This window comes from Papaver somniferum, chromosome 6 (genome assembly GCF_003573695.1).
Source record: "Papaver somniferum cultivar HN1 chromosome 6, ASM357369v1, whole genome shotgun sequence".
Taxonomy (NCBI): domain Eukaryota; kingdom Viridiplantae; phylum Streptophyta; class Magnoliopsida; order Ranunculales; family Papaveraceae; genus Papaver; species Papaver somniferum.
In genome coordinates, this window is record NC_039363.1 from 80,761,617 (window position 1) to 80,774,888 (window position 13,272).

Consider the following 13,272-nt stretch of genomic DNA (forward strand, 5'->3'; position numbering starts at 1 on the left):
TTGGTGCTGGCGAGTTTCGAACTCAGGTAACCGGTATCATCACCTAATGACTTTACCACTGTACTACAATGACCCCGGTTAACAATTATACTAATAATTTGTAATGGTGGTAGTGAAAGAAGCAGTGGGTGGTGGAAACAGTGGAGGTGGTAACATTACTGGTGGTGGAAAAAATAGTGGGCGTGGCTGGTTTTTATGTACGGTGGTGGATGTTAGTGAATAGTAGTGGACAATGATAGTTTTGTTTCTTCACAAAATAGGAACATTTTATTGTGATAGATGTAGTTGGATGTTTTTAGCACAACTGGTAAGGACAAAACACAAATATTTTGAGGAGGATACTAAATCATATAAGACAGTATGATCATGACCGCTGGATCACCCAAATGAAATCCCAGCTATTTATAGTACCCGATCGAATAAATCATGGTTTTTAGTATTAAAATAAAATTGATTACATTTCCAGAATACAAAACAAAGTTTGGACAAGCTAGGCTAGATAAAGAACGACCAATTTATACTTGCAGGACATAAATCTACCGCTATAAATGATAACGTTTAATTATAATTTAATAATAAATGTTCAATTGATATTTCATAATAAATGTTTCTTTAATTAATCAAATGAATATATTTTTGTCGATACATAGTAAATTTATTTGATATTAACCATATCAGTACGCATTAATGGTGGTTGTGATAGTGGGCAGTGGTGGGGATAATGATGGCGGGTATTGGTGAGACTGGTGGAGTGCTGGCAATAATGTGGTGGTGGAATAAGTAGTGGTAGTAGGGTGAGAAAAGGGGTCCTAAGATAGGTAAATTAAGCACCAATGGTGTTTTTCATGGTGGGTGGTGGTGGAGGATCGGTGGTGGGGATAATGGTGGTGGGTATTGGTGAGACTAGTGGAGTGGTGACGATAATGTGGTGGTGGAAGAAGTTGGTGAGAAAAGGTGTCCAAAGATAGGTAAATTATTTAGTCACCCTTTTAATTTTTCTTTGTTTTGTTTTAATTTGATTTTAGTTTTCAAATTACTTTTTTTATTATTTTTTAAAATTAAAACAATTTTTAAAGGCCAGGTTTTTCCAAAAAAGAAGATGTTGTGATTTTAAGATTTGCCGAGTAGGGGGCAGGAAGAAAAATGAAACCTATAAAAAAAATTGAGCAAACACAAGGTACACGCGAATTATTTGTAATCGGTTCAGTTTCTCGCATCTCTCTTTATTCCCATTTTTTGTCATGGTTTCTGATTGTGTCATTATTTCTCCCCTACTTCATGGGATTATACAAGGCTACGCGTGAATTAATTGTAATCGATTCAGTTTCTCACATCTCTCTTTATTCCCCTTTTTTGTCATGATTTCTGTTTTTGTCATTTCTCCCCAACTTCGTGTAATTATGCATGCTTGAGAAATAGTTCATGATAATAGATAAAGAGACAAGAAAAGAAATGGATCAAGAATTAAATATTACTCCCCCCGTTTCTGGAAAAGTGTTACTTTCACTTTTTCAATTTGGTCTATTTTTAGGCTAAAATGAAAAAGTGAAAGTAACACTTTTCCAGAAACGGAGGGAGTATTATAAATTTTAGGAAAATGAATAAACACAAATCTATGTAAATTGGGAAACCCAACAATTTATATCAAAGAGAAAAATTAAATTCTAATGCTAACATATTTTGCAAGATTAATCTAATTGATTTCAAAGTAATTTTAGGTGTTTTTAGTTTTGTTACAAGTTTGGTGAATGATCTTTGATGATATTTTTTGAAGTAGTGAACAAAGTAATGTTCTACTACCCATAGGATTTGCTCTAACGATTAACTTAGTTTGTCCCAAAGGGTTGTATAACTTACATACATAATATTAAAAGATTCGAGGAGAAGAACACGTTTATTAACCAACTCCTCAAAACATTTATACCTGGATTGATTGGTTCGATTCTTCTCAGACAATTATGACATGTATGAATCGATGGATACATCTGAAACACATATGCTTGCTTGTGCCGTTACGGCACGGGTTGATACCTAATTTCCAAATATGCCAGATGATGCAAGCTATTTTAGGACAAAAATCCCTAAGCCTGTTATCATTCATCCAGAAAGTAAACTACTATATTACGTCATTGATATGGTTATAATTCAAAACAAAAGCAAACGTTATTGCAAACCAAATAGTTTTAACAAAATTGTATTATACAAATAAGTGAATTTCATCCTCATGAAAATCAGAATTACAAACTAATTCATTTTTCTAGAGGCAGAACTCTAGACACAACTTTCCATTCAAACATTTATATCTTTAGTATAAAACTGAGTTTCCAAAGTTTTTTTTTCCAGAATCTCGCATCATTCTGATTATAAATATACCCAGAGATGTACTTATAAGCAGAGCTAATTGTAACTTCTCCTATAGGATTAGACTTCCATTTGATTTTGTCTTTCCTGGTGATATTAGGTGTTGTCAAAAAGATTTTATTAACAATAGATTGATCAATGTATTTGTTTATAAAGTATAAGTTCCAATTGTTGTTACTATCAATCAGATGGAAAACAAGATCAGAGGTGTTGTCATCAATTATTTTTGGGATTAGAAGAGTTTCTTGCTTTCGTAACCAGAAATCAGACTAATTCTCAATATTTTCGCCATTGTTAACTTGCCAAATATGGTTCTCACGTATGGTTTTTAGACCTTTCATGAAACTATCCCAAATCCAAAACAAATTACTTTTTTGTTTTTAATCATGGGTTAGTATTAGGATAATATTTTGGTTTGAGAGTTTTAACCCATAACATATCCTCGTTATTAATCATTTTGTATGCCAACTTGGTGAGAAGGGCTTGGTTTTGATTAGGAGGGTTATGGATTCCCAAACTACCTTGATCATTTTCAACACATACATTGTTCCAAGCCTCAGTGTAGATTCTTTTTTTTAAGGTTGTTTTTGTTCCACCAGTTTTATCTATAATTTTTTTTGGAAAAGCCAGGCATTGTATTTGATAAGTTGGATAATAAGATATAGCATTCTTAGTAAACATTGTTCACCTGTTTGGTTGAGAATTTTAGACTTCCAACCCTGAACAGAGTTGTAGTATTTACCCAACAATGGTCTAAAGTTATTGGTTTAGTTTTTATCAAAAAAATAGAGGAGTACCTAAGTACTTATCATTTTTTGATATTTTCTTAATTTTTAGAATTTTGGATATATGATTTAGTGTGTTAATTTGGAATCTTAGCAGAAAAATAAACCCTTGATTTCTGAAGATTGACAATTTTAAGGATTTCTATTAGGTTTTTAGAATTTGACATGCTTACTTTAGAAAAAAGAAAGCAGTCCTTGGTGAAGAAAAGATGAAATACAATTGGTACATTCTTAGCAATTTTGATTCCAGCTATATCTCCTTTTGATTCAGCCTTTATAAGTAATCTAGATAGAATTTACATGGTTAGAATGAAAATATAAAGGGAGAGGAGGTCACCTTCGCGAATACCCCTCTCCACCATGAATTGTTCCCCTGGAGAGCCATTAAGTAATACCTAAAATGAAGTAGTGGTAATGCATAATATTACTAATTGATAATAATCCTTACAAAACTCAAAGGCTAAGAGGATATTTCTATCAATTTTAATTCGACTTTGTCAAAAGCTTTTGATAGGTTAATCTTAATGGCCATGTATCCCTTTTCATTTTTTGTAGTTTTCATAATGTGAAGAATTCATGACCTACAATAATATTGTCAGTGACCAACCTTCCAGATATGAAGGCAGATTGATTTGGAGCTATTATCCTATCAAGAAGGGGCTTTAACCTGTTAGCGAAATTTTTTAAATTATTTTGTAAGTTGTATTACTTAATCTGATTGGTCTAAAATCCCTTTTGGAATTAAAGTTATTTAATAGATCGTGGTGGGTATTCATCTGGACTCGGGGATCTTGATTTATAGTCTACAATTAGTTAAGTCTCGGACTAGGATAGAAATGTAGTTGAGAAATAGAGGATCACGACAATCATCATTGCATTCTACCGTTTAAAGGAGAATATCAATCGAAGCTTTTGGAGAACTTCATCAACAAAATGTAAGTGAAGACTGAACCACCTATTTCTCAGGTTATATTCATTTTTCTATTAGTTGAGACGATGTCGCATAACTAATTAGACTATATGCATAGACAAGAATTTCGAGCCGAGAACTAATTATAAAGTTAGCGGACTTCTCGAAATATAATGATTAAGCTTAATGAACATTTGTTCATGATTGATGAATTTCGGTTAAGGACAATTTATTGTTCGCAATCAAAATCATGATTCAAGTTTTATCATTCGAAAATATCCTGTAACAATGATATGTATCATTGATGCTATTCATGAATGTTTTAAATCGATTTAGAGAGAAATATAGAACTATTATACATTTAGATACAAGACGATATTATCAGTCTTACAAACTGGGAAAATTATTATAAGTCTGAACCCGTATTACATGTATTCGTATACAGAGAGGAGTAGCTATATATCGACTTACAGATTTGTGGTATGCATATCTTTATGCACATCATGTGAAAATCTGTTTAACTCGTGAACCGTATCGGTATGCATACTCGTATGCAGACCATTTTTGATATGCGGTTACGGAACTGGGATTAGTTTCCAAACTGGTGCGCAACCTAAAATAGTTGTGTGTTTAGTAAATCATCTAACCAGAACGTATATCTTGCTTATGTAAATCATATTCAAAGATTCATCTAAAGGTGGATATTGATTACTTGGTTCCAAAGTTATCTTAGCTTAAACCTAAAGCAACCTATGCTTTGAATGTCTGTAAAAGGGGAATTTCAAAACTAGAGTCGTCCTTGTTAGAGCATTGCTCGGTCGAACTCGCATGCGTTGCTATCTCAAGCATGTTTGTCAATGTTAGTGATCAAAACTATAAGTCTTGATTTCTAGTATATTATAGCTAAGTCTCGGACTAGGATAAAAAGTGTAGTTGAGCTCAAGGACTTCATGGCGATTCATCATACAAGTAAAAGAACTACTCAAGGAAACGGTGGAACTTCTCGACAAAAAGGTATGTGAAGACTTGAACTTATCTATCACTCAAAAGTCTATCTACTATATCTCATACTCTTTGAGACAAGAAGTCGTATGCTATATATATAGACTTTGATTATACACATTTGGTATTTCGAGCCGAGTATACCTTGCCTATCTATATCTCGAAATATGTGTTGGTAAGCTTTTCGCTTCGATCAAGTTTATCTTTACCATGTGACGAAAGTCATGATATGTTTCAATCATCTTGAAAATTGCTTTGACGAGAAATGGTGTGACAACTATATAAGGTCCTCTAAGAATGTTTCAATGATTGAAATGAGAGTTTATATTACATAACCAATGGTGGACATAAGCATTGTTTTGGAAACACATTTATGTATAAGTCCTATTCCTTGAACCAAAGTTTGCGAACTTTGTTGATCAAGAGAACCGGAAGAATGGCGTGAGCCAAGTCCACGAACTTCCGAAGTTCTCAAACCCGAGAATTTATGCTGGAATTGACAAACTACTTGCGTCAAGCTAAGTCCGCGAACACGAACTCAGTCCGCGAACAGGCGAAGTTCTCATACCCGAGAATTTCTGCTGGAGTTTGTAAACTCTGCCCGGTAACTTAAGTCCGCGAACCTAGTCTGCGAACTTGAGAAGGTTATATATCTGAAAATGATTTATGAAGTTAAACTTAAAAAGACTAAGGAATGGAGTTTGCAAACCGTGGCTATAAAAGTTCATGAACCGATTCAAGATAATCAAATCATCTTTGCTTCAATTGTGTCTTGTGTAGTACATAAGATTTTCTTGCAATTGCACAACTCTCTAACTAGTTCATTTGAAGTCATTTGAACTAGTTATGGTGAAGAAGAACGTGGTTGATATGAAATGCTCATATGGCTAACCTTTTGGTTAACTATTGTTGAACCAACAAGTGCATACGTTTGGGTACGGTTAACAAACTAGAAGCGTGCATTGTCAAGTGTGTGTAACAAGCTAAGTTTTCGATCTAACGGTTGAGAAATATTAGCTTGAATCTAAATCAGGTTTTCATATAACAGTGAATATTAAATGCTTTGTTACTAAGATAACATTGATTGCAAACCCTGATTTGAAAGACTATATAAAGGAGACATCTAGTATTGTGCAAAACTAATCCCCACACCTTACGTGTGATACTAGTTTGCGTGCTAGAGTTGATTCTCCTTTAACCTTTGGTTTTCTTCTTCTAAAACCAGGTTAACGACTTAAAAACTTCATTTGGATTGTGAAGCCAGACCGATACTACTTTTATCGTAGTTGTGTGATCTGATCTTGCATCTTCTATCGTACGAGTACAATCAGATTGATTGGCTTGAGATTGATATGTCTAATAGGCAAGATATAAAAAGTAATCACAAACATCTTCGTCTCATTGTTTGTGATTCCGCAACATCTTGTTTCACTACAATACGATTAAGATTTTTGTGAGGTGATTGATAACTCTAGGATGTTCTTCGGGAATATAAGACAGGATTATCAATTGGTTCCTGTTCACCTTGATTATTATCAAAAGACGGAACAAAACCTTTAGGATTTATCTGTGGGAGACAGATTGATCCTTTGATAGACTTGTCTGTGTGAGACATATTTGTTTATTGTCAAAGCCTGCAATTTTGGGTCGTAGCAACTCTTAGTTGTGGGTGAGATCAGCAAAGGGAATCAAGTGCGTAGTATCCTGCTGGGATCAGAGGCGTGGGAGCATAACTGTACCTTGGATCAGTGGGAGATTGATTGGGGTTCAACTACAGTCCAGTCCGAAGTTAGCTTGGAGTAGGCTAATGTCTGCAGCGGCTTAATACAGTGTGTGTTCAATCTGGACTAGGTCCCGGGGGTTTTCTGCATTTGCGGTTTCCTCGTTAACAAAATTTCTGGTGTCTGTTTTATTTCATTTTCCGCATTATATTGTTTTATTCTTATAATTTACATAATACATGTTGTTCGTTAGATCATGAATTAGAGTAATCCAACCTTTGGTTGTTGATTGTCAATGATTGATCCTTGGATATTGGTCTTTGGTACCATCCTAGTTATTCCTTGTGTTTAATTAAATACTCGCGGATTTCTATTAGCTCGAGTAAATCAAAACAAGAGAGAGATATTAACTCCTTGATATACTTTAAGCTAGATTGAATCTGACTGTCTAGTTGATTCTCTAGCAAAGTATATTGGAGTTAGTCCATACATATTTCTAAGCGAAATATTGGGTGTTGTTGTTAGACCCCCGCTTTTTCAATTGGTATCAGAGAAGGCAAACACGTTCAAGACCTTACAAGTCTGTGTTTGTAGCGATATGACTCTATGGACAGAGGTGTTATCTCTATTAACGTACCACCAGTCTTCGATGTCTCTAATTACTTATGGTGGAAAATTGATATGCGAGATTTTCTTCAAGCACGTGATTTTCAATCATGGGTTTATGTTGTTAATGGCTATGAGGTTCCCGTCGTTATAGTTGAAAATGGTACCATGCCTAAAAACATCGGCACATATACTGCTATCGAGTCACTTGCTGCAAAGCAGAACTCCGACGGTTTGAATTCCATCATGCATGCCATTACCCCAGATTTTCGACACTATGTGGCTTCATGCTCCATGTCTAAAGATGCTTGAGATACTTTAAAAACTGTATTTGAAGGTAACTCCGACGAAAAGGAAGCTAGGCTTCAAAACCTTAACTCCGAATGGGAAAACCTTCATATGGCAGAAGAAGATTCATTTGATGAATTTTATCACAAAATTTCTGAAATTGTTAATGTATTATGTGCATTGGGTAGGACCGTTCCTGAAAGGGAAATTGTGATGAAGATTCTCAGATCGCTGCCATCTAAATACGAATCTAAAAAAGGCGCCATCATTGAGGGAAATAACCTTGATACTCTTTCGTGAAATACGCTTGTCGGGAAGCTTAAAATTTTCGATCGCGAACTTAAATCAAGAGATAAACATCACTTGTCTAGTAATCATGTTACTACTCCTGATGGAAAATCTCACCGTTCTAAATTGATTGATAAGAAAAGTGAGAATTGCTTTATTTCTACGTTGTCTCTGTTTATACAACAACTTAAGAAAATTCTTAGATAAAGTAAAATAAAGTCTCAAAAAGAAGTTCGATCAATCAAAAAGGAAGATAAGAAAAAAAATGTACTAGCGAAACTGGTCTCGTGTGCTGTAAAAGTATTCATACTTCCAAAGGTCCAGATAATAAGGTAAATAAGATAACTAAAGCATGGATGAATACTCTTGATTACTGTCCTGAGGATGAAATCTGTGATTGTTCTCTTAATCTCTTTGATGAAAATCACAATCGTGATCCTTATACAACATGTCGAATAACTCCGACTGTGTCTCATAAGTGGTGTCAGTAAATGTCACCTGGTTATGTGTCATTCTCCAGTCATCTTGACAACAAGAATGATACAGGAAAACACAAGATGCTACCAAAACCCTAGGTTTCCATGTGTAAAAATCAGGATCATCTTAGCACGAATGATCAAAAGCAGTCCTGCTCTGCTAAACGCTGTGTGCAGAAAAAGAAGAAGAAATATCCAGGGAAATCATTTTTCCCTCCAAAAGTGATTTCTAGAACGGTGCAGGATTTACGCAAATCAGCAATCAAGTTCTTCAAAACTGTTATTAAAAGAGAAAAGAATGATGTGCATAACTCTTCTTCACTAAAGAATAAGCAAAAACTTGGATTAACAAGTTCTTCCTCCCCTCACGAAATATATCCCAGTCCTATATTGGATTGGAATGATTATGATCTTTAATCTTGTTGTTCATGATTCTTTCGTCTATCCCTCTTAGGCAAGAATCATGATTTTCGAGAGGGTTGTGTTGGAATGTGTCTGTTAATTCGGTTTTTGTTTATTCTCCTCTTGTACCGTTATTGTTCATGTACGGTTTTTGACTCTTTAAAAGTCTTTTTCTGGAGAAAACCAAATTCTGTTAGGGTTTGGTAAAAGGTCATTTTTGGAAAATTCTTCATCTTCATTCCTTTAATATGAAGTTTCTCCTCTTCTGTATGATCATTTCATTTACCTTCTCTTCATGTACTCCTCTAGTCTTTCTAGCAAAGAAAGTGATGTATGGACTGTTTTGTTTCCCTCTAAGAATATTCGTTTTGATTCCTCTAACAATGAGATGCGTTATGACAAGTGTATCTCCTCTTTTGATGAGAATTCTTCTGTCTCACAATTTGATAAGCTCTCGTTAACCATGAATCTAGTCTTGGAACAAGTACATGCCCTGAAAAGTGAACTCGAAGCCTCTTCCAAAAGACTTGAAGAAAAGATGGATAGTCTTGAATCTAGGACTGATCTAATCGAAGATGAGCTTGATGAATACAGGGAATATGAGAAGAATGTTCAAAGTAAGTGAAATACTTCATAGAGGTTTAGTTGCCTAAAATGTCTTCTTTTTGATTTAGTCGGAAGAATAACTAGTGCTTGAATAACAATGATTGTGACTACACATAGCTATTATGTTTCATCTTCTTGTTCTTTTTTTTTTTAGGTTTATTGGTTTTAAATTCTAAAAATATTTGGAGGATGATGTTTTGCAGTATTAATCTTTATGATTTGATATATTGCAATTTTTTATGGGATATTGGTGTTTACGTCCGTGAACTATGTTTGTCCCATACTCTGTCAAAAGTAAAGTCGTTTGTGACCGGTATTCACGTACTGGTAAAAGAATGAGTAGACTTTTGACGAATACAAAAGTTAAGCCTATATTATCAAACATTTGATGTAAGATAGGTTAAAATCTTTTGTTTTCAAGGATTATGTCTATTAATTTTCGTTATGCAAATAATGATTGAAGATATAATGAATCCTTGTGTATTATGCAGTATTGATCATCCCTGATCCATATTTTATGTGTTATTGTGAGGCTCTGTAATGTATCTTGTGTTGAGCACTATACAACCAAGTTGATCTTTTATCTTAGTTGGTGTTTCGTGAGATATGTTATGTCGAGCATTTTAAACTAAATTAATCATCTTGTTTGGTTATTTAGTTATTGCTCCGTAAGTTTCTTATGTCGAGCAAAACAAATGACAATTAAATTGATTACTTTTGTGATTAGTTTGGTTGTGTATTCCAATTAGATTAATTATGGGTTCTCTTATAATTAATCTATTTGAGTATTTTCGTGTCTCCATAAGTTCTCTTATGTTGAGCATAATCAATTGAATTGATCATCTCTTGTGTTTAATTTGATTGTATATTCCGATTAAATTAATCATGGGTTTACTTGTGATTAATTTGATTTGAGTTCTTTGGATATAGAAAATCGTTCTCATGGTTTTTGGTGTCCAATAAAATCATTCTTTTCTTTTGAAATTAAGGTCGCTCTTGTTGCTCTTTCGGGAATGACATCTAATGAGGGAGAGTTCTTTTGAACTTGTGCTTAATGGTCATATATTGAGGGGTGTGTGGATGTGGAATTTTAGAGGGGTTATCTTGTATCTTTAGACTCCTTGATGAATGCATTTAGCTTCGGCTTTATGATTGCATCTAAATTAGTTGGTATGTATTTTTTTTCCCTTTTGTCATGAAATGTCTCTCTCGGAAATTTCATTATGATCCCGTTCTTGTACCTTTGCCAATTTTATTGACAAAAAGGGGGATAATTAATATGTAGTTCATACTAAAAATACATATGGTTTTCGGATCATTATGTAAGGGGGAGTGATTTCCATGTGAGATGGAGTATTGACTAAGGGGGAGTAGTTCATACTACAATTTTATATTTTTTTTACCCTAAACATACCCTTGTCTTTATCTTGGTTTGACTGGAACTCATGGTTAAACATCTTTATTTTCCCTACTAGAGAAAATCTAGAGAGTTTGAAAAGATCATTTGCTTCTATGATTGGGTGCTTCTTAGACTCGTAACTGGATAGTAATGATCTGAGAATTTTATACACCATCTCCTTGTATGAAATTGTTTTACCATGAGAGAGAGGCATTTACTATCTCAGAAAGTTTAAGGTGAAAAGTGAGGATTCAAAGTCTAGCTTCCTTTTATGATATGTTATCTCCAAATACAGTTTCAAGCGTATCCCAATACTTTTTGGATTTTTTGCACGTGGATACATGATGCTGGTATCTCGGCTTACTGCATATACCATTCAAACCATCTGAGTTCTTCTTAGCGAGATGTTCTACTTTTCCAAATCCTTTAATTCGGAAGTTAAAGTTTTCAACCTTTGGACATACATAACCATTGGAAACTAATAACGAAGTATTAAAGCAACGGGATTGAATAAAGACCTCGTAGCAGACTTCCGCTACAGAGAGTTAGGACCATCAAATATTGGTGTATGTTTATTGCAATCAAACACATATTATTAGATATTTATCGTGTTTGCATGCTCTGGTACCAATTACAAAATAGGAGGGTATCAAGTACACCATCAATTATTTATTTTTTTAACCTATTTAGACAAACCATATGTAATCTTTTCGAATATGTAAAGATGAACTAGACAAGGCTACCTTGGATATAATCTACAATCCAACCAAGTAATAGATTAACATGGTAGTAAATGATTACTTTGTTGAATCCACCAAAGGTTGGTATGTCAAGTTTGGTTGTTAAGCTTAGTTTCAAACCTATCACCGCTTAGATATATGTTTGGATGGTAAAATATTTTCACCTTCAAACTCGAATATGATGATGTTGATATTGATTGAACTACTTCCTTTCTCTTCACATGAACAGTGTTGGTGTGTGTGTGTGGGGGGGGGGGGGGGGGTAGGTACCTTCAAAAAAACCTCCGATGCTTAAGTTACCTAGAGTTTTTCACGAGAGTTTTAGTAGAGAAGATTGCATACCTTTTAGGGTTGTAAACCCATATATATATATATATATATATATATATCTTGAAAATTTAGGTCTTACTCTAATTTCGAGGTAAACATAAATTGTATTAACTTTCACTACATGCCTCCTAGCATAAATTGTATTCATTTTCCCTGCATGCCTCCTGGCTTGGATTGTATTAATTTGCCCTGCATGCCTCTTAGAATATTCCTTGTTGGAATTAGTCAAAAAATTTTCTAGACATTTCCAGAACCTTCTTCTAGGGTTATGGAATTGCCATGCAAGAGGTTCCATGTAGCTAAAGCCAAAAAATAGGTGTCTTAAGGCAAGCCCACAAAATAGGGCGAAAACGTCCTCATGCCAACTGAACTGGGGCTGATAAATCCACCGAATCACTAGCTCGGATCGTCTGGTGAATTGGATCGACTGAGTTGACTCAGATGGGGCGTAAATATCCAGCAGCTCAAAGTAGTGGGGTTAAAACATCCAGGGGCCACAGAATTAAGTTACGCCGAGAAGGACAGGAATCCACTCTCTGATGTCGGACGAAATCGGACCGGCCGCCGGACTGCTGATGTTGTCGCTGGAGAAGATGACCGGTGACGGAGTAGACGACCGATGCTGGTACAGATACCGGCAAACGGTGATGTCATGCTGATGTTGTTGACGGTAACGGCGTTATCTCTGAGCGATCTGATTCGCTGAAGTACTAACGGCGTTAGAGTAAACTGACGACGTTAAGAATATGTCAACGACGTCAGGAATATGCTAATGACGTCAAGAATATGCCTACGATAACGAAATATTCTGTATAGAAACAGTATTGCTGACCGTGACTCGTCGACTAGACCATCTGCTAACGTGGCAGTCGCTGTTTGGTCATCATTGTTGACGTGGCACGCTGACGTGACAGTTTTAGTGCTGACGCGACAGCCGCTGGTTGGTCATTATTGCTGACGTGGAAGCCACTGGTTGGTTATTATTGCTGACGTGGAATTTCATTGCTGATGTGGCATTGATGATGTATGCTCTTCTTGCCCTGACATGGATCTTTGCACATAGACTTATATGTGTAGTGTTTGTGAAGCCTAGTGAGCCATACTTGACTAATAAGAAGAGCATATTTGGCCCAAGTAAGCCTATTTCTAGTGTAAATTATTAAGGTACAAACATCGCCCCCTCTTAATCCATAACTTGTCATGGGTTAAGAAATTCGGGTTTCCCAATTCTGTCTGCGACTGAACTTCGCATTGTTCTGGAGTGTTGCATAACTCGCCCCCAAGCGCGTTATGGAGTGTATGCAACTCGCCCCCAGGTATTGTCTTGTTTGTGAGCTGAGGTGTTACATATCTCGCCC